The following is a 22,832-nucleotide window of genomic DNA, read 5'->3' on the forward strand; positions in this document are numbered from 1 at the left end:
CATGCAAATTCTGACAACCCAGTTGGATTTTCCATTCTAGGCTCTCCTCACCCTCAGCCAGCACCTGTGCTCCAGGCATACGTGGTGCATGACCGGACCTCAGTCCTGGGGGCTCTGAGCCTGGTTATCAGGCCCTTTTGGCCGTGTCTGGAGATGTTCGGGGTGCCCTGGGGTGGGCTGGCTCCCAGGGCCAGCCTGGGCAGGACGAGAAGGGGGTGCAGGGGGAGCCATCTTGAGGGTCACTTCTGTGTCCCTTTGGTCCAGCTGATGCCCCGGGTTTGTTTTGTGGACCTGAGTGTGTCACCCCATCGCTGGGTTCTGGATGGTGGAGGCGTCCGTGGCCTCCTTTACCGTGGTGGATCGGGGCCGCGTCTGTAGGAGCCCAGCCACCTGCCCTCATCACCTGCCCTCTCCATGCCCCGTTTCCAGTCGCGAGGCCTACATGCCTCTCCCTGAGGGCCTTCTCTGCAGCCAGAGCGCACTCGGCCTGGGTCCACGCCCCACCCCAGAGAAGCTCAGCCCACGACTGAGCCATGGAACTTGGTGGATAAACACTGCAGCTCCCTTGCCTGCCAGGGCGTAGCTCTGAGCTACATGGTCTCCGTGGTCCCTGGGCTCCCTGGGGACTGAGCGCCGTTTGTCCACAGCATCATCTGTCACCTGCTTGGTATCACATCCGTGTTTTGTTTTCCTTTTGTTCCCAGTTCCCCGCCCCTCCCCGCTCGCCAGCCAGTGCTCCCTGCGACCACGTCCCAGATCAGCTAGTTGTGCGCAAATCTCTGCCTTAAGGTCAGTTTCTGGGGGAACCCGAACTAAGATGTGGGGAATCTTCCGTGTTTTAGGAGGGCCTGGTGCCTGTTCAGAATGAGCTGTTTGGTTTGTTGGGGAGAAATTCATCTGTTATACTGGACACAAAAAAATCCCTCCAGAAAACTGCGTCACCGACCCTGTCTGCATCTTTAGCTGAGCCAGTAAGAAGCACTGCACCAATGCCAGAAACCACCCACCTCGGGGACGTGTCCTGGAGTCCCGGGCCGTGCCTGCGTGCAGTCTCTTGGGTGGCCCTTCTTCATCGTGGAAGAGATGGGAAAGGCTGAGTGTCCTCCCAGGGCTCAGCGTGAGGGGACCTTGATCATCTCCGATCAGGGTGGAGATTCAATGTCAAGACCCCCTTCTCCCTCTAAAGCTGTGACACCACGTGCTCTTTTGGTTACAACCTGCCAGGGCAGACCACTTTTACGTGGGCCCGAAACATGTTCTGTCTTTTCACTCACTCTCCTAGCTTATTACTCCCGCCACCAAAGACTGCTCCCCAACTTCCGATTCATCCCCCAAATTTGAAGATTTCCTACCAGTTCAAAATAATTTGTTATACCTTCTGGAAAGAAGCTGGTAAAGAGGTTTTCCCAATAATGGAATAAAAATCAATCTGTTTTTAGGAAACTGTGCGTATTTGGATGTATAAACTTGACTCGTTTAGTGAAACACCAGTCGTGTTGACTAGAATTACACCTCATATGTGACTTTTTTCTTTCAGAGTAGGCTGTTGGGGACCACATTGAGTTTTCACAAGAAACTTGACTTTTTTCAAGGGCTTGGAAATACAGAAGAGCTTGTCTTTTGTAGATGGCAAAAAAGAAGCCTTCTCCACCCTGTAGAGGAAAGAAAAAACCCCACCGCTTACAAAACCTCTGGAGAAAGCATTGAACTCAAAAAATCAGAGTTCCAGGAAATAGACTCTCCACACGGGTCTGCAAGGGTGTGTTGAACTTTTAAATGCAAATGTAGTGGAATCAATAGTTTTTTGAAAATGTATAATATGGTGAGTGAGTGCTGCCAATACAGCATCATTACCCCGGACCCATGGGAGCAGGAGCCCTTTTGATGAGAACTGATTTTGCTTGGATGAAAAGAGGCCCTGCCTGTGAACAAACCAGGGAGGAATCCTTTCGTATTCTTAGAAGAGGCTGCTGGGTTTGCATGATGTCAGTGGTCTTTCAACCAAAAGGCCCAGAAATATTCTCCCTACTAATCACAGAAAGTGGGGCCATTACTAACCCCCAAGAATCATATCGATTTTAATTACTTTTACTTTGACTCCTTACTCGGAAGCTAAGCTCGAGAGTGGTTTGGGCTCATCTGTTTCTTTGCATTTACTTTATGGATGATTTAGACCATCGTTTGAAGGCTGCATGTTTTCATGGGGGAAGTAGGGTTATTTTTAGATCACTTGAGTTCAATCAAACTTGAATTTTATAAAGAGATGTTAGTGGACTTGAGCCTTTGGGAGCTCACGTTCAACTACTTTGCATTCTGTTTCTCATTCCCTTGAAGGAGGGATTCGAGGGAATCGTTGGTCTTTGTAGATACACCAGCCAGTCGCGGTGCAAGTTCAGACCCCTGGGAAGGGTTTTTCCAGCGTGAGGTCTGATACCCCTCGGTGACCCTGGCGCCTTGATGGACCACAGGGTTGGCTGTGGTCAACCTTCACTCGTCGTGGCTGTGGACGACATGTGGATTTTGTGTGCTGTCACCATCTCCTCTTTCCTGAAAACAAAAACACGTTCCTTTTTGCACAGAGAAAAATACTCCCTGCCCTTCCTTGCCCTTCCGGAAGGAGGCTTCACGTTTTCAAGTGATCTCTAGGTGATGAGTAGGTGAGAAGCATCTCAAAGGCAGATTCCTCCTGCTCCTGGGACCCCAGGCCCAGCTGTTTTTACCCAAATCAAAACTTTCTGTCCTTTGAGCCCTCAAGGTCTTCTCTCCTTTCATTGTAGGAAAAGGATTTTACCGAACATGCCTTTTTTCTCTAAATCCTGGGACTTTCAATTCAATAGCTCCTCATTTGTAACTCGGGCAGCTCCTGAAGAAAGAGGTCAGTCACTGAGCCACACAACTCCATCTTTTAGTCAATAACAAAATCCATGTGTATAGGATTTTCCAGATTCCCAAAGGGAATCATTACTGGGATAATCATTTAAAGGCATTTCTTTGCAGCATTTTCCCAGAAATTAGATCTCAGAGCCCTACCTCCTGGGTTTGTTTCCTGGGGCTGCTGTAACTGATTACTACATACTGGGTGGCTTAAAGCAACAGAAATGTATTCTCTTAAAATTCTGGAGGCTGGAAGTCCAAAATCAAGGTGTTGGTGTGCTGTGCTCGCTGCAGGGGCTCTAAGGGAGGATCCTCCGCGTTTCCTGGCTCGTGGGTCCGTGTCTGGGTCTTCTCTTTGTCTCTTATGAGCGCAATTGTCACTGGGTTTAGGGCCACCGTAAATCCAGAATGATCTCGTCTTGAGATCGTTAATTACTTTTTCCTGCCAAGATCCTTTTTCTAAATAAGGTCACAGGCCCAGGTTCCTGGGTTTAGGACGTGGGCACTTCTTCTGGGGGCCACGGTTCAACCCTCTTTTGTGTTTTATAATCGAAGCAAACTCTTCCTTTGGGTGTTACAGGCTACCCTGCGGCTTTCCTTTTTCTGTAACCGCTCCGGAGTGGAACTTAGCCTTTGGGGGGAACTAACCTTAATCGGGGTTTCTGGTGCAACTCTTCCCTCTGCTCAAGGACTCTCCTCCAGTTTATAAGAAGGCTTTTAGGGGCTTCCCTGGTGGCGCAGTAGTTGAGAGTCCGCCTGCCGATGCAGAGGACACGGGTTTGTGTCCCGGTTCGGGAAGATCCCACATGCCGCGGAGCGGCTGGGCCCGTGAGCCATGGCCGCTGAGCCTGCGCCTCTGGAGCCTGTGCTCCGCAACGGGAGAGGCCACAGCAGTGAGAGGCCCGCGTACAGCAGGGGAAAAAAAAAAAAAAAAAAGGCTTTTAATTTCCAGTCCATATTTAATAGACCTATTTCGTTTTTAAAGTAGACCTTCTCCAAACTTGAAAGTAACAAATACACGAATGCAGAACAGCACGTTATACCTTCGATACATTGGAACAGAGAAACAAAGACAGCTGAAAAGCATCCGGATTAGAACTTGAAATATGGGTTTGGAAATTGAGATAAAATTCCTTTTATAGATATTAAACTAACACTTGCCTTAAATGGCAAAAATGAGTCAACTGTAAACTGTTTACTGAGGCTTGAAGACGGGTTGGGGGTCAGCCTGTCTCCTCCTGGGGACACGTGTCTGTGTTGGTCCTGACTTCGTGACCCAGATGAGGCTGCTTTCTCTTATAGTAACTCTCCGCTCCGTGGCGGGCAAACCCCCAACCTGGTTGGGCCAGTCGTTGACCCCCTCCAGCCAGCATGTGAGCACTGGGATGCACCCCGGGACTGGCGCTCCTGCACGGGCCCTGAGACGCGGCGCAGAGCCCTGGTCACACTTGTGGGGGGGGGGGGCGCTGTACCTGCCTCCCTGGTCTGCCAAACTGCCGGATGCGTGCATGGTTCCAGACGCCTTCAGCTCTGATCCCCCTGAGCTGGCTGGGGGCAGAGAGGAAGGAGCCTCCGTGCAGCTCTGGGAAGCTCTGGATTTCTTTGCACTTAAGGGGGATTTTGAATGCAACAGGCCCGTTTCTAGGAGTTTATCCTCAGGAAATGTTTAGAAAATGCACATCACTGTCTGCAGAGCTACTCATTTGCAGTGTCCCCAGTTGGAGGGTGGTTATGTCAGTTAGTACACGTGCATGCGAAGAACAGCTCCATGACCCTCCGGGGGGTGGGCCTGGGTCTGAAGGACCCTCTCGCGCGCGCGCGCGCGCGCGTGCGCACGCGGCCGCAGCGGGGTTCACGTCTGAGCTCCGTCACCTGCTACGTGCAGCTGAGGGGGGGGGTATTGCCACGTTCCTCACCTGTAAAATGCACTCATCAGACAGCTCGCCTCCTAGGGTCCCTGTGAGGATTACACGAGTCAGTAGAAGCAGAGTGCTTAGGACAGGGAGCGCCTGGGGAGGGGATGAGCTCAGCGAGGATGCGCCATGACCAGGACGCACCTTCAGGGAAGGAAGCACGTGTGGAACGGTATGTAGGCGGTGACCCTGTTATTTCCTACATATTGCGTACGTGTCGCGTGTCTGTACCAACGTGTTGACACACTTGTGAGAAGGGATATTTCAGGGGATTTTAATGAAATCATTGGTTAAGTCAAGTGCTTGAATCGTGCGGTTCCACGTGGGATCCTTTTCTGTGTCCCGTTCATCCTTTCCCTTGTTTGTGGATGGAACGATACCTCTGGAGCAGGACATGCAGTGGAGAGCGAGAGGGTCACTAAAGTCACAGAGATACCACCTCCTGGAAGGGGAGACCGTATTCAACAAGCACACGGTTCATCACTTCATCACAAGTGCGGCGCGAGCTGGGGGTGTGGTGGCGAGGGGCCCGGGAGCCCTGGAAGAAGTCGCGGGGGCAGCCGGTCACTGAAGGATGAGCAGGGTTCCCAGGGGAGAGGGGGGTACTCTGGCAGAGGGGGCAGCGGGTGGGAAGGCCTGGAATGGCCAGGAAGGCCGGGAGCCAGGGCGGGGCGGGGTGATGGGAGTAGGTGGCAAGGGAGCTCCCTTTTGGACCCAGAAAGGCATAAAACAGACAGCCGCCTGTAAGGGTTTCAGACAGTGGGGAGCTGTGCTTAAGTATAGGTTTAGACGTGCTCCCCCAGCTGCCCGGGGAGGTGATGCAGGGACACCCAGCGGAGGGGTGAGGGTGGCTGCCAAGGGGGGCGGCTCCAGGCAGTGGGGGAACTGGATTGCCTTGAAAGGCAATCTGATTTACACGGAGACTCTCCCAGGTTAACCTCGTGGTAAAGGAACGCACCTCAACGCCAGGACAGCGTGGCAGCTTAGCACATGAAGCGCTGGGAAGACAAAGAGGCTGAACTAAAACCCCTTAAAAGCAGTCAGTATCCCGGCGGATGCACTGCCTGCCCTCTGCTGCTGCAGCTGCATCCCAGGGCCCCGGGCGGAAGCGGGCTGCGCACCCCGCCTGCCTGCTCTGCCCCGGTGGGCGGGCTCCCTCCCCAGCCTGTCGCCAGGGCTCCTGCAGCGCTGCCAGCAGGGGGCGTGGCTGGATTCGAAGCGATGACGAAACAGGAAACTGGGCAGCTCTTCTGAAGGCCGGGCCTCCAAGGCCAGTGTGCCATCAGGGTCCGGCCCGGGGCCTGGGGCTGCCTGACCGACAGCAGCTCTGGCTGTGAGAGGGACGGGCCAGGTCTGACCGCGACCCCGCCATCTGTCAGCCGGGGACGGTCAGCAGCGTGAGTGAAGCAGGGGCTCCGGCAGGGCCGCCCACCCAGCACCTGCTCTCGGGGCACCCAGGTGGGCGCCGGAAGGAGACGAGATGGCGCCTCGGCCCTTCTGCTGGCCCCGAAGGGAGAGCAGGGTTTGGGCCAGAACCCGCTGCGTGGCTGTGTCCGCGGGTGGCCCTCCCGGCGCTCTAGGGAAGGATGCTTTTGCTGTCACGGCGCTGGCTTTCGCCCGCAGAGACTGCGGGGACGGGCGGAGGCCCTCGTCCTCCCTCGCGGCGCGGCCCAGGCCTGAGCTCGCCCACCTCTGCACAGCGCGGCGGGTCCTGGACGCCCGGCCCGCGTTAACCGGGGCAGGAAACCCACGGTCTCCTCCACAGGATGGAAGCACGAGGCCTCTGGGTGTCGGTCTGAGCCAGGCCGAAGAGCGGGGCTCCGTGGCGGGGACATCAGAAAGCTCTGAGGCCCGGGCTGCGCCTACCACCCACAGACGGAGGCCGAAATGTGCTGTTTTCCTGGCCCTTGGTGTAGAGAGGAAACTGGCTGAGCTAATTCGGGAGCCTGGAAGGCGGCCGATTCGCAGGTCAGTCAGGCATCCGCAGGGTCACGTGACGGGCGAGCCGGGGCCCGGCTGAACCGAAGTTCAGTTTCCAACTCGAAAGTCCTGTGTCGGAACCACCACCGGGAGAGACGAGCGTGGAAGCTCGGGATGGGGCGGGTGGCCAGCGCACAGTGAGCGGGGGGCTTCTTGGCCTCGGTGTGGACGTTGTTCAAGGTGACTGGCCGATGAGCTGACTCAGACCAGCCTGAGCCGTGAAGATGCGGGGCGGCCCTCAGAGACCGGGCTGTGGCGAACCCCCTCGCGGCCCTGCTCCTGGCCTGGCCTCCTTTCCCAGCCCCTCCTTGGGCAGGAAGGACATAGGCTCTGGACGCTTCCCCCCTTTTGTTCCCGACTCCCAGGAAAGACCACGGAATCGGGTTTCCTTGGCCATGGTCAGCCTGTCCCGTGTCCTGTGCTGACCCCTTATCTGGCCACCGTGACCAGAGGAAGGGGCTGCCTGGGCTCCGCCGCTGGAAGCTGGAGTTGGTCCGAGGGGGGCGGGTGGGTGTGGGGACAGCAGGGAGGGGGTCAGTCCTCTCCTTGTCCCTACCATGTCGCCTGAATCTCAGTATTCCTTCAAATCCATCTTTCTAGCTCCCTCTTCTTTTTTTCTCCTAAAATCAGTGCCTTTTCATTTTTGAAACTTCTGAATATTTAGGGTCATTTACAGCATAGTGACTTGCCACTGTAATTGCCCAAAGAGCCCTGGGCGGAAAAGGGGATTTATTGGCTCGTGTAACTGAGGATGTTTCCTGTCCGTGGTGAATGCAGTGCTGTCTGTGTGGGGACCACTGGCCCCATCTCTGCCCTTTTGGGTGTGGAAGACTCTTTGCTTTGCACACTCCACGCTCCCAGCCGCCCCATCATGACCCTTTTCTTCCCCAGATGTCTCAGGTGGGAGTCACTGGGACCAGGGCTGATAGAAGGGTGCACTGGGCCTTGGAGAGGACCCTCCTCCCTAGGGGAGAGGTCGGAGGTGTGTCCCCAGTGGTCGGAGAGCAGCCAGGAGTGGGCACATGCTGGCCGTGGCAGACAGAATGGCCCGCTGCCCGGCAGTTCTGTGCCGAGCACCTTGTCTGGTCACTGCTCCCAGATGCCTAAAGGTTCAGCATCTCCCTGGCGGGCTTTCTGTGGTGTCCGTTTCTTTTAAAGATGACATTAGTGTCAGGCTGGCAGTTTTGGACATCATCCTTCTGTTCAGTGAGTGCTGCCCTAAAATGCAAGCCCTTTTGAGCAGGATTGATAGAGTTATTAAGAATTATCTTCCTGGAATCAGAATGAAAGTGCTATTGCTCACTGTGTCCATTCTAGGTCATTGGGGCTGAAGCCAGGCAGGATTTTGGGGGCACTCAGAATCCTTCTGATGGAGCTCTGCATTTGAAGCCTGGGTGCAGGAGTTTTCAGAAGAGGATGGTGCTCTGCATGATGGCTGTTTGGCTTGACAGACAGACCCCTGAGTCTCAAAGGTATTCTCCTATGTTTTCTTCTAGCAGCTATATTCTTTAAGCTTTAATGTTTAGGCTTGTGATACATTTTGAATTAAATTTTGTGTACAGCGTGTGGTAAGGGTCGAGGACTTTATTTTTAAGGACCTGGTTGTTCTAACACCATTTGCTGTAAAGATGTTCCTTTTCATATTAGATCACTTCTGTGCCTTTGCTGCATCTCCTTTTGCTCTCTCTATCCTGTTTCATTGATGTATTTGTTGTTATTTTATACCAGTGTCACACTGCCTTGATTACTCTAGCTTTGTAGTAAGTATTGAAGTCAGGTAGTAAGTCTGCCAACATTATTCTTCTTTTCTAACATTGTTTTGGCATTTTAAGGTACTTTGCATATCCATACAAATTTTAGAACCAGCTTGTGAATTTCTACATAGAAGCCAGCTGTGCCTTTGATTGAGATTATGTTAAATTTATAGAGAAATTTTGGGGCAGTTGACATTCTTAACAATATTGAGTCTTCAAAGCCATGAGCATGGGATGTGTCTTCATTTATTTAGGTCTTATTTAATGTCTCTTTGTAATATTTTGTGGTTTTTTAGTGAACAGATATTGCATATACTTAGTGAATTTATTGCTGAGTATTTTGTTTTTTCATGCTATTGCAAAAGGAATTTTAAAAATTTCATTTTCCAATTGTTTTTTGCTAGGATATAAATTTACAGCCTATTGTTGTATTTTAAACATGTGTTCTGGGACCTTGTCAATTCATTTATTAGTTCTAATAGTTTCATAAATTCCTTAGGATTTTCTCTGTAGGCAATGGGGTTATATGCAAATAGATAGTTTTACTTCTCCTTTTCTAATCCCTGTGCTGTTTATTTGCTTTTTCTTGTCTGATTACAATGGTTAGGACTTCTAGTGTAATAACTGAGTATGTGTACTGAGAGTAGATGTCATTGCATTATTCCCTGCATTGGGGGGGGAAGTATTCAGTCTTTTAACATTCAGTATAACTTTAGCTGTTTTTTTTTTTTTTAAGGTTCCTTTAGCAGATTGAACATGTTCCTTTCTAATCCTAGTTTGCTGAGGTTTTAAAAATCATGAATGATTGTTGAGTTTTGTTAAATGAGCAAATGCTTTTTTCACATCTGTTGAAATAATCATATGCTTTTCTTTTATTCTGTTAATAATGTGGCTTGTATTTATTGCTTTTCTAATGCTAAACCAACCTTGTGTTCTTGGGTTAATTCTCACATGGTCATGTGATATTATCCACCTTATATCTGCTAATATTTTGTTAAGGAAATTTGCATGTTTCATGAGGTATCCTTTTCTGTGATTTTCTTTTATTGTAGTATACTTTTCAGGTTATTGTATTAGAATTAAGCTGGCCTCATATAATGGATTGGCAAATGTTCCTCTTCTATTTTCTGAAAGAGTTTGTACAAGAGTGGTGTTATTTTCTTCTTTAACGTATATGGGGCCATTCAGATTGTGTGTTGCATCTGTGTCAGATTTGGTAAGCTGCGTATTTTTCACAAAATTTGTCCATTTCATCTAAGTCACCAAATTTGTTGGCATAAACTTCTTCAAATACTCCTTTATTTTCCTTTCAAAATCTGTAGGTTCTATAGCAACAGTCCACCCTTCATTCCTGAAATCGATAATTTGTCCTTTTTCTCTTTTTTTAACCAGTACAGCTATAGGGGGTTTGTAAATTTTATTGCTCTTGTTTGTTTTCTATTTCACTGATTTTATTACTTCCTTCCTTCTGTTTAATTTGGGTTTACTTTGCTCTTCTTTTACTAGGTCCTTGGGTTGTACATTCATTCATTAATTTTTCAACTGTTTTTTCCTAATATAAATATCTGAAGTTATAAATCTCAGCACATTCCAAAAATCATATGATTTGTATTTTCATTGTCATTCACTGTGAATATTTTCTAAATTTCCCTCATTTTTTTTCTATGAGATATGGGTTATTTAGAAGTATGTCTAATTTTCACACACTAACAATTTTTTGAAATATGATTATTAATTTCTAATTTAATTCCACTTTGGTCAGAGAACATATATATGATTTTAACCCCTTTACATTTAATAAGTCTTATTCTATTGGCCTGTATAGTGTGTCTTGGTGAACATGCTAGGTGGGCTTGCAAAGAATGTGTATTATGCAGTTTTTGGTTGTAGTAAAGGGCAAATCTATAGTTTACTCATTTTTAATCTATTTGTTCTATTAATTTATGAGGGGAGGAAATTTAAAATCTTTAACAGTGTTTGCGGAATTATGTGTCCTTTTAATTCTATCAATTTTTCCTTCATGGAGTTTGAAATTCTATTAGGTACATGCATATTTATGATTATTTTGTTTTCCTGTTGCTTCATATATCTTGTGCTTTTGGATTATATCGTAACTTTGTGAGTGGTATGTCATAGAGACTCTGTATTTTGTTCTGTGTCTCCAAAGATTACTTATTTTCTTTGTTAATCAGGCAGTATATGTGACTGAACTCAAACTTCAAATATTCTCTCTCTTGTGGTGTGAATAGCTCATATCCAGGTTCAGTTCTTTCAGTCTTAGCAGGGCAGCTTGGAGCCTGCCCTGCGTCTGTGTTGTTCAGTGGTCAGCCAGAGATTTGGGTTGAGTTTATACACGGAATTCCTTCTCCTGTCCTGGCTGTCTCCCCACCAGTATTTCCCATTTATTCTCCAGTGGTCATGGTTGCTCCAAACTCCTTCCTCTGGTTCTTTAAGCCAGAAAGACTGAGGATTTGCTATTGAAGTTTAGCTGCCCTGAATGTCTCAGATTTGGACCTGCTCTTAGACTAAAAGTCATAAGAATGGGAAATTCACCCCATGCTGTTCCCTTTTTCCAAATATCTACTCCCTCCAGTGTCCACCTGCTTCTGATCACTCTCCAGGGCCTTCAGACTTAAAAAAATATTGTCTAAAACTTTTAGTTTGTATGTGTGGGAGGGTTAGTCCAATAGGAGCAATTTATCCATAACCAGAAGTGGAATGATCCATTTGCTTTGTGTTTTCCAAAATTTTTTTGCTGTTGACTTACTTACATACTTAGATTCTGTCCATATGAACCGATGTTATTTTTATCCTTTTGCTCTTATTTTAGTGAGTTTTTTCTAGGTAGCAGCTACAAATGCATTTATTCAAGCTTCTGTGTTTAATCTAGTGTGTTTTTTCTATTTTGAATAATTTCCAAAGAAATTCTGGGTTAAAGGGCATAAACACTTTCAAAGCTTGTGATAAGTGCTGACAACATATCTTAGATTCTGTTTTCACCTATCGCTCTCTCTTTGCAGTAATAGCCCTTGTTTGCAGAGGGGCTGCCCTTCTCTTCATTCTTTCTGGTAGTAAGAAAGGCCCACAGCTATGCTCAGAGCTGCAGCCAGGACCAGGGAGCCCCTGGGCAGATCACCCAGAGGGAAGGGTTTTCCAGCCCAAGACCCAAATTAGATTCCCTAACTTTCTTCATTGATCTAAGCCTGTATATCCTCAGGAATAGTTAAATCTCTCATTGGGTTGGGTTTGCGTTTTTATAACCTCTACCTCTGCTCACCTAATCAACTTGCCACAAGTCAGGGTTATGGATTTATCATGCAGTTAATTCCCAGTCAGTTAGAGAACTAGGGTAGAAGAGAGACAGAAAAAAACATTTGAAGGTCTCATATCAGGTGCTGTTTGAATTGACCTGGAGACTCTCTGGAACAGTCAGGTCAGTTCTTGGAGGTGAACGTGAACCAGCAGCCCCATGGCTGGTCAGGGGAGAAGCTGGCAGCCTGACGATGTCGTTGATCTCACTGTGTCCCAGCTCATCGGGTCTCCTCCCTGGCAAGCTCGTCACAATCCTTTCGGGCTCGATCACGGCCTTCTTTGTTTCTTCTCTTCTCTTTGGTAGCTTATGGCACTCCTTGTGGACATGGAGTCTCAGTTTTCCTCAAATTGCAGGAAGCAGAGACACAGGACAGAGGGTGCTGTGGAGAGAATGTGGGTGTTGACCAGGCAGAGGATAGCCACGGTCTCGGGGAATGGCTCCCCCGGCTGCTGGAGGGCTGATGGTTCCAGAAGATCCTAACTGAGCTGTTACTGAAGGGACGCACCTGGGACTTGAATTGTCATTTCAAGGGGAGGGACAGTGGGGTGAGGAAAATATCCACTCAAAGTGTCATCTGTGGGACCAGAAGCATCAGGATCTCCTGGGAACTTGCTAGAAACACCGAATCCCACCCCAGAGCTGTGAATCTGCCTTTCAACAGGACCCCCACGTGATTTCTACACACCTTAATTTGCTCTGCATTTGCTGCACGACATCGGGGAGCAATGCGTGTCACGTTGCTTGGTTTTTCCAGAGAACAGAAAGCCCACCTTTACGCCCCGTTCACCAGCATTGGGGAGATGCTCACCATCGACAGTTATCAGCGGCCCCCTCCCATCTCTGCAGGGACCTCGGGGTGTGTGCCATCTGGGATGTTCTGGGAAGTTCTCCATGGCCTGTCCATCCTGGCTGTGGGGACGTGCCCAGTGCTGGCCCGCCTGGTCCTCTGGGAGGAGGGTGACTTGCCGCTCTCACCCCACACTTGGCCACCAGCCTTGAGCATTGGGGGCCTCCCCTTCTCCTTCCTCCACCGCTCAGCCTGGGGGGATCTGGTGCCCTGCCGCTCTCCCCACTATGCTCTCCATCTTTCTGCACCGTCCTCTTGGATGTGTTGACACTGACAGACACTGCCCACTTGGACGTGGTGACGCTGTCCTGGAGAGTCTGGCCGAGGCCTCCTGGCTCTTCCTGGGGAAGCTCGGGCCTCCGTCCTCACCACCCTGGCCTCTGTCGAGGGAAGAGGAAGTCATCTCATTGAGCGAGACTCTGCTTTTTCCCTGTGGCTTCTCTGAGGCTGAGGCTGGACCTTGAGGTGGAGGCACCTCGTGGGGACACAGGATGGGTGGCTGGAAAGGACCGTGCGGGGTAGAGAGCCATCTTGACTCCTGAGCGACATAGCAGGGGTCCTGGAGGGCCACAGGGAGTTCTCCACTCGTCCTTGGAGGCTGTTCAGGGCCTGGGTTGGAGGGCCCTGGCTTCTGCTGTAGCAGGGCTCTGGGTGTGACCTCGGGCTGACGGGGCCTGGAGAGGCTGGGCTCTCGAGGCCTGTCGGCTGGTTGGGACCTGCAGTGACCTCAGGAGAGTCACTCCCTTCTCTGTCCTTGGTTTCTTCTTCTGAGAATGAGGACCACAGTAGTGTTACCTCTCAAGGTCGCTGTGAAGAGTGGATACAAGCAAAGCCCGGAGCGCCACGCCCCCAGGGTGAGCCAGCCGCGCAGGTGACAAGATGCGGAAGCTGCAGCGCCGCCGTCAGGGCTGACGTCTGTTGGCACAAGCAGAGAACAAGGGCACTGCTCATGCAGGGGCCTGGCCAGGAGGCCCGGGCGGTGCTCCACGGATAGGACGGGTGGCCAGCCTGGGCCGTGGGTGCCGCAGAGACCCAAGTGTTTCTGACCTGAGTCTGTGGGCCCTTTTCTCGGTCTCACAGGGTTGTCCTTGAGGGCACTCCTTCCTGCTCTCCGGACGGAATAGTCAGGATATACAGGTCTTCCTCCACCTATGATGGAGTCACGTCCTCATAAAGCATCGTGAGTCGGGAAGATCATAAGCTGCAATGCATTTGCTACACCTCCCCTCCTGAGCTTCACAGCTCAGCCCAGCCTCCCTCAGATGTGCTCAGAACACGGACATTAGCCTACAGTTGGGGAAACAAAGCCTATTTTATAATGAAGTGTTGAATGTCTCATGTAATTTATTGGGTGCTGCACTGAACTTGAAAAACACAGTGGCTGTCTGGGCCCAGGATGGTTGGAAGTGCGCTGGTTTTCAACCCCGAGATCGCGGGGCTGACCGGGAGTTGCGGCCGCTGCCCAGCATCACGAGAGAGGATCGGCCCCCCTCTCCTAGCCCAGGAAGAGATCCTAATTCAACACCTGAAGTACGCGGTTTCTACCGTATGCACATCAGTTTCACTCCGTCATAAAGTCGGAAAATCCTAAGTTGAACCACGAGTTGGGGACCATCCATGGATGGAGCTAAGCTTCAGGAGAGAAGGCTTCATTCATTTGCTGGAGTTACTTTCTTCCAGGGAGAACGAACGCCTTGCTCAGATAAAGTATTTTTAGAGATCATCTGTGATACATTAAGGAAATGTTTTTAGAATCTCTAGTTCTAAATTTCACTTTGATCTCACAAGGAATATTTTATCGGATAACGCAGGCCTGGCAGGGTGGCTTTGTCCCCCCCCGTACTTGTCACTGTCACCGTGGAGCAGACCGGCAGGGTGCTCTCTGGGCCTTCTCTCCAGGCGGGAGATATCTGAGCTGACATCACTGCTGACCAGGATGCTATGATCACATTGGATCTGAGAGCCTCTGGGACCCACATCGTTTTCTTAATTTGCTTGCTGGTGTGACAAAGATGAAGCTCATTTCGAGGAAAGTTGGAGGCAGACAGAGCTGCGTGGGGAGACACAATAAGGAGCATTTATAATTTTCATCAAGTAGCAGATTTCAGAGACCGTTCAGTCTAGGCTGGAGCTCCAGGCGGAGCATCCCCCGGAAGCTGGTTTTCCACGGGCCTCTCCTGTGTTTTGACCTCATTTCTCAGTCAGATGATGGATGAGAGGAAACTCACTGGGGCATGGGCTTTCTTCTCAAGGTGAGGCTTGGGAACCTGGGCTGCGGGAGAGGCTCGGGCCCCTGCAAGTGGAGAGACAGGTGATTTTGAAGACGATGACGATGCTTACTGTGGTGGGGTGAGAAGTGTCCCCCAAAGACGTGTCTTCACGAGGCTTCTCCTCGTGTCTCTGTATGTGCTGTCTGCTTCCATCTCTTCTAAGGACATCATTCACTGGGTTTAGGGCCACCCTAATCCAGCATGATCTCATCTTGAGATACTTACCTTAAGTACATCTGCAAAGGCCTTATTTCCAAATAAGGTCACATTCACAGGTAACCAGGTTTAGGACCTGGGCATATCTTTGGGGGACGTTTCCTCTGTGTCCGCTAGTGGGGAGGGTGTGTTTCCTACCAGGGCCTCAAGTCTTTGCCACATGTCCAGCGGTTAGCTTTGCTTCTTTGGCATTTTTATAGCCCTTACTCTTAAGGAACCAGGTACAAATCGCTGTCTACAGTTTGGGTCAGAAAGAGGCCAGTGTCCACTGCCAAAGGCCCACCCTCTTGAGTGTCAGAGTGGGATTGGGCCTGGACTCTGCCTTGTGGTGAGAGCCTGGCTGAGGGGGACACTTGCAGCTTTTGCTGCCCTGCGTCTATTCCATAGTTTGTGGGCAAAGGACCCCTTCCCAGCCCCCAGCCCATGTGGCTGGGCCCAGGCCCCTGGGTGAGGTTGGCAATCAGCCACTAAGACTAAATTCTGACACTTCTGTTTGAGCTGGGGAAGGGGACTCTGTCCTTCCAATAGAACCAAATCTGGAAGTACAGAGGGCTGGAGCACTGCAGCCATTCTGTCATCATGAGGGGAAAGTCTGCTTAAGACAACACCAGAGCTGGGACTAGAGAGAGGCCAGTGGGGCCCAGGGGTGCAGAATTTAAGGAGGTGTCAGACTCAGGGTTGTGCAAGTGCAGGTTGGCCCTGGACAGCACCATTGAAAGCAGAGCTGAGGGAGAGAATACAAGAATTCCTGATGACATTGTCTGAGTTCCTGGATCCCACTGTGCCTGAAGCCATTAACCTCTGAATTATTCAGTGTATGAGCCCATACATTTTCTTTTGCTTAAGCCAGTTTGAATTGGGTTTTCAATCTTTTGCAGCCGACAGAGCCCTTGTAATATACCTGCCCCCACATTACTCCCCACTGAGGTTGGGAGGGTGCTCTGGACCCCTCCCCAGAGTCTGCCTGAGGGTCTTATATGAAGTCCCAGCATCAGACCACAAGTCTTCAAGGTCTGTACAGCATCCCTCCAGAGGCCTGCTACAGCCCCTGCAAGCAGGCCTCCTGCTCTCCTCCAAAACCCCCACACCCAAGGCACGGCCTCCCCTGTGAGCTGGGCACACCCCAGGAAAGAGCGGGGAGATACAGAGACCAGGCGTCAGGTCGAGGGGTGCTGCTTGAGTCTCAGAGAAGCCCCCGGAGAGAGCGATGACAGGTGCTTGCCGGGGAAATGTGTTCGATGATCTCAAGCCCGAGACGGGCGGTAGGTCTGTGGCTACAAAATGAGGTTCAGTTTCCAGAGAGGTTAGGAGGCCCCGGGGCGCACAGCCTCATGACGATGCCCGGGGTCTCCAGAGCTGGCCGCCCCTCGCCGGGCTGTGAGCATTCAGCCTCAGGTGCCCTGCCAGTATCATGCGGGACCGGGGGGCCTCAGTGGAGGACATTTCCCATAGTTTGCCCCTCCTCTACACCTCTGCCCCCAACCAGGCTTACTTCTGAGCTCACAGCCCATTTATTTAGAATAAAAGTTTATGGTTTGATATACGTGCAAGAATGTTCATGAACCATCCTGTATTGGAGAACTACCGAGAAAACCAGAATCCCCTGCGGTAGATGTCATAAAGCCCCCACAGGTGTCCTCAGCTTGATCCCCCAAACCTGTGAGTATGAGACCTTACATGGCAAAGGGCGCTTTGCAGGTGTGATTAAGTTAAGACTCTTGAGATGGGGAGATTATCCTAGGTTATCTGGGTGGGTCCAGTGTAATCACAAGGGTCCTTACAGGAGAGGGGGCAGGAGGGGCAGAGTCTGATGTCGAGCAGGCGTCAGAGTGATGTGGGGAAGGGCCCAGGAGCCAAGGCTGCAGGCGTCTTCTCGGCGCTGGAAAGGCAAGGACACGAATCTCCCCGAAGCCGCCGGAAGATACCAGCCCTGCTGGCGGCTTGAATTTAGGGCTTCTTACCTCCGGAACTGTAGAAGGAGAAGTTTGGGTTGCTTTAAGCCACTAGTTTGTGGTCTTCTGTTACAGCAGCCACGGGAAGCTCATACATTTGCTCTGCTGGTCAGTAAGGAGCCTGCATGTGCCTGGTAGATGCACCCACAGATTCCAGAGGTAACGAGAGACGCCCTCGGCACCAGGCTGGGCTGCGAGGTGCCTGAGGTCCCGGCACCACAGGTCTGACCTCTGGAGTCCACCAGGCTTTGCAGGTCGGGGGTGGAGGAGGGCCCACGGCCGTCTCCTCCTCGCTCTGTCTCTGGGTTTGAGGCGCCCCACTGGCGGCATCTCCCTCTTCAGCTGAAGTGGTCTCTGATGCTCGGCGAGGCGTTGCTGGATAGGCTATTACGTCGCAATCCAGGAGCTTTCTGGAGCAGATTACAAGACGGGGATCCTGATGTGCAAGTGGAAACCCAGCCTCTACGGTGTGAAATTCCACTTTATCACCTTCCTCTAAAGATGCCTCACTGGCACTGACTTAAATGGGGGGATTTACTTCTCTCTGTTGCCCTAGCCCCCAAGAGAAGGAGAAATCCTCTGCTGACACTCTTTCCCATCCCATGCATGTGGAAATCACAATACACAGATTTTGCACAATCTGTTTCTGCAAAACACTGAGTTTATTGCTCACTGAGATTGAAATGTCCAGCGAGCACTTGCTTTGCTCGTCCACTGGGTAGCCCGTGGGAAGGAGGTGTAGTTAATGGTACAGCGTAAACCAGGGAGCTCAGGTCTCCTGATCATCGTGTTATGGTCAATCTAAGCCTAGTATCCTTTTTCATAGCATTTCCTGCTGCCCCAAATCTTTCCTCTGAAAAGCAATAACAGGAAGGCCATCAGCGGAGTTTACGAGAAAACCATCGTGCTTAGAGCAGCACCGATTATAGCGCGATAGCACTGCTGGCTTGTCGGGGACAATGGGCACGTTGGAATGACCCTGGGCGGCAGCCCGGGAGGCCCCAGCCTAGCGTGTTATTAAGATAAGCGATTTGGCTGCCCGGGTGAGGCTGGCCTGGACAATCAGCCGTGGACCAGCGTGCCATCCCGGGTTCTGGAATCCTGTCTGCAGGACGGCACCTCGGGGGAAAGGGGAGGACTGGCGGGGGGTCGGGCATGTGCTGGCCCAGCACTCACGCAGTGTCTCAGGGGAGGGTGTGAGTGTGAGGCGTCACCCTCCCCAGACATGAGGGATCACGAAATTCCACAGGGCGTGGATTCACTTTCCTGAAGTGAAAAGCGAGATCTGAGCGTCTGTGCTTTTTTCCTTCCTCGCAGACAGTGGGTGGAAACGGGAATTTCTAGGCATTGGCTCAGATAAGGTTAGGAAACTGACAACATTACAAAGGACAGAGGTAACACTAGCCCCTGCATTAGTCCGCTCAGGCTGTCAGAGGACCGCAGGTGGAGCGGCTCACACAACAGAGATCTATTCCTCACAGCTCTGGAGGCTGGAGGCCCGAAGGCCAGGTGCCACGGGGCTGGTTCCTTCTGAGGGCTTTCTCCCTGGCGTGTAGAGAGCCGCCTTCTCCATATCCTCACGTGGTCTTTCCTGTGTGCGTGGCATCCCTGGCGTCTCTGTGTGAACACATGTCCTCTTCTTCTAAGGACCCCAGTTAGATCGGATCAGGGCCCACCCTAGCAGCCTTGTTTTACCTTAATTACCTCTTTAAGGTCCTGTCTCTGAATACAGCCACACTCTAAGTACAGGGGGTCAGGACTTCAACACATGGGTCTTGGCAGACAGAGTTCAGCCCTTAGCATCCATGTATGTGTGGCTTTATTGTGATGACGTTGGGAAACACACCAGCTCGAAGCAACGTCCGGCATTTACTCCTCATTCTAACACCTGCAGGGTGTGGTCCCAGCCTGTGGGTAGGCTGGCTGGGGCTGGTGGAGGCTGGGGGTGGTACCAGCTGCAGGTGGGCTCAGGTCTGCCCCACGTGTCTCATCTTTTTGGGATCAGCAACCACTCTGATTCTGGTAGAAGCCCAGACTGCACAAGCCTAGCTGGGTCACCTCCACCAGGTTCCATTGGCCAAAGCCAGTCTCATGCCAAGGTTGTAGGATCTTATTTCTAAATTGCATATATATGTATATATATATATACACACACACATACTGTGACCTTTTCATTTCCACCGCATGGTACTTCTTTTCTTTAATCCTCTCTCAGTTCAAATCTCAGCTAAATCGCTGGTTCTGTTTTCTAGTTGGCCTGTTGTATTTTTCACGGAAATGCTCCCTTTTTACAGTTCCTGTTGTTAGTCTTAGGGTATTTTCTGTAATAGAGAGCTGACCTGCGGTAGCTCCAGCCTACTGCACTGTTACACATTTGTCTAGTGGGTAATGCAGTATGTCTCACCTTTTCTCTTACCTGGTTAATTCTCAAGGTGTGATAGAGAAGTGATTACTGAAGAGATGAAACATATGAGCTGAAGATGTCATACACAAACACTGACTTTTCAATTGTCATTACATTCAGCAAAATACATCATGGCGGGTCTTTGAATTTTGCCAGCATTATGGAATCCATACTCTGGGGGAGTTTAAGATTTGGGCTGTAGGTGTGTGCCTATCAACCACATTTTAGTTGATAGAAGTGAATATTATATTATAGGGATGTACCCTTTCTACTCTGTCCTCCTTTAGATTTAAGAATAGGTCCTATGCTCTGTGGTTTGTCATGTATTTCTCAAGCTGATGTGTTTGTCCTTCCTGAGAAATCCTAGGTTTCCAAATATTTCTGGCTCCTCAGTTGGTGTCATGCCTACTAGCATTTTATAGGCACTTGGGTCTAGAGCTGACCTCATTTCACTAGTTCTGGAATCTAGGAATCAGAGTAAGTCATCTTTTAATTTTTTAAATTTAATGTAATTTTTTCTTGTGGTATAATACACATAAACAAAATTTAACACCGTAATCATTTTTAAGTGTCCAGTTCAGTGTCGTTAAGTACATTCACAACGCCGTGCAACCATCACCGCCATCCATCCATGGAACTTTCTCATCTTCCCAAACAGAAACTCTGTCCCCATCAAACAGTAATGCCCCATTCCCCTAAGTTGTCTTTTTAGGTTAAGAGGCTAAAAATCATTTGCCTACCAAAGGTACAGTTGCAGAAGAACATGTGAACACGCTCTTTTGTTGGCACTAAACAGGATAGGTTTGATAATCATCCTGGGGCGAGAGGACATGACCCTGGCATGTCCGTGAGTCCGGCGAGGCTCAGGAGAGATCCACCTGCATCCCTGTCCAACCGCCCTCCCACCAACTGGTGCTTAACTTCTCCGCCTCCATATTGCATTCTGAGAAGCCGAGATGCTGATAATCTTCCTCCCAGGGAGCGGGAATCAAATTGTTTTCCCATATAGGTTTGCGTACAGTAAGTGCTCAGTACGTGACTTAGGAAATGCATGCAAGAGGCAGAGCTGTCAAACTGAGAAGTGTTTCACCAAAATGTGTTCCTCGAGGCATGTCGGGGCCTGGTCCCCTGGACTCTGTTCTCCCTCCAAACGCAGGATTCCAGAGCCTCAGTGCTGATGACTGTCCCTGTGATGACCCCGGGCACAGGGGACACACAGCGTCCACCCTGCTCTCAGTCCAGCGAGCTTTTCTTGCTCTTCCCTGGTCACCAGACTCCTGGCCCCTGGCCCGTGTCCCCTCCCACGGAGACATCGGCTCCGCCCTGCTGACCTGGGTGATGAGTGGGGCTGGCCCATCACAGGGCCAGCGGCCAGCGGGCACTCGGCCGGCCAGCAGTGCTGTGCTGAAAGCAAGTGGATCTTTAAACGGGGGCTTTTCAAAAACTTGTAATGAAGTGATTTGACCTTTGGTTCTAGAATTTGCTGCCATAACCTTTATTATCCACCAAGCAGGCAGTGCTCTGAGCTGGCCCCGCCTGATGGCTGGAGGGGATGAGAGATTAGTTTCCGCCGAGGCAGGTGGTGTGCAGGTGCACAGTTAACCTGAGGCCTTGACACTCTTTCATTGAACGGCTTGGGGGTCCAGGGTGGGGTGTCGTGGGAACGTGGGCCCTCAGGAGCAGGCTCGGGAAGACGAGCCTGGATCCCAGTAAAGTGAACAAGGAAGCCCTGACGCAGTCAAAGACCTTGTTAAGGAGAATCGCTGTGTGCACTTTGATCCCCGACCTTTTTCTGAGAAAGGATCCGTTTCCACGCATTCCACACTTTTACTAGCCACCCCTCCTCTGACCACGCATCCCTCTGCCAGGTTATAATGCCCTGTGTCCCCCCACCAGTCTGCATCTGCCAGGTTATAACGCCCTCTGTCCCCCCACCAGTCTGCATCTGTCAGGTTATAACGCCCTCTGTCCCCCCACCAGTCTGCATCTGTCAGGTTATAACGCCCTCTGTCCCCCCACCAGTCTGAGACCCCACTGATGCACAGTCACAGCCTTTGTCACCTTCGGCTACAACCTGCACACCAGCCGATGGGATTTAGCCGAGGGAGATGGGGGTTTGCACACCCACAGGAATGGGCTTTCTGCAGTTCTGAAAGGATCATTAGGTCCTGTTTTTCAGTTTGGGAGCCAAGGATCCCAGGCAGGAGGCTTGGGTTGGGTGATCTCCGTGGCAAAGTTGCAGATTTAGCAAATAAAAATAGAGGAACCAATATTTGCAGGGGACATACTTATACTTAAAAAATGATTTGTTGGAGGTGACGTCACCAAGATGCTGACATGGGTCATTCCTGACTTAGCTCCCCACACAAGAAGAACAAGTAACAACTATTCAAGAACGAGGTAGCACTGAGAGAATCCTAGAACACGGGCTGAAGCACCCCCTGCACCACAGAGACCAAGACAGATGTGGTGGAAGGTAAGAGAAGGGGCTACACATTGACCACCTTCCTCTCCCCTGGGGCCAGTGCAGGGAAAGATAAACAAAATTGACAAACTCATAGCTAGACTAATCAAGGAAAAAGAGAGAGAGGATCCGAACCAACAAAATTATAAATAAAAAAGACATTACAGCTGATAACACAGAAATGCAAAGGATCATAATAGGCTGATATGAGCAACTATTATGCCAGCAAACTGGACAACCTAGAAGAAATGGAAAAATTCTTAGAAACATACTGTTTACCTAAGCTGAATCAGGAACAAATAGAAAACCTGAATGGACCAATTGCTAGTAAGGAGATTGAATCAGTAATCAAAAATCTCCCAACAAACAAAAGCCCAGGACCACATGGCTTTACTGGTGAGTTTTACCAAATAATTAAAGAAGAATTAACACTAATCTTCTCAAACTTCCAACAAATCGAAGAGGAGGGAAAACTTCCAAACATTTGACAAGGGCAGCATTATTGTGATACCAAAGCCAGAAAAGGACACTGCTAGAAAAGAAAACTACAGGCCAATATCCCTGATGAATATACATGCAAAAATTCTCAATAAAATTCTGGCAAATTGAATTCAGCATCATGTTAAAAGGATTATTCACCATGATCAAGTGAGATTTATTCCTGGGATGCAAGGATGTTTTAACATACACAAATCAATAAATGTAATACACATATTAATAGAATGAAAGGAAAGAATCATATGATCATTTCAATAGAGATGGAAAAAGCATTTGACAAAATTCGACATCTATTCATGATAAAAACTTTTAAATTAGGCGCAGAAGGAACATATCTCAACATAATA

At 50.1% G+C, this 22,832-nt stretch overlaps 1 long non-coding RNA gene across 1 annotated transcript; it reads left to right on the top strand.

Moving 5' to 3' along the window:
• The first annotated feature begins 6,049 nt into the window (after positions 1-6,049).
• Positions 6,050-22,105, top strand: LOC117199889 (uncharacterized). The gene is made up of 3 exons (XR_007471507.1): positions 6,050-6,755; positions 8,085-8,239; positions 21,839-22,105. It is a non-coding gene; the product is annotated as an uncharacterized LOC117199889 (long non-coding RNA).
• Positions 22,106-22,832: the final 727 nt, after the last annotated feature.

The sequence above is a fragment of the Orcinus orca genome, chromosome 14 (assembly GCF_937001465.1).
Source record: "Orcinus orca chromosome 14, mOrcOrc1.1, whole genome shotgun sequence".
NCBI classification, from domain to species: Eukaryota; Metazoa; Chordata; class Mammalia; order Artiodactyla; family Delphinidae; genus Orcinus; species Orcinus orca.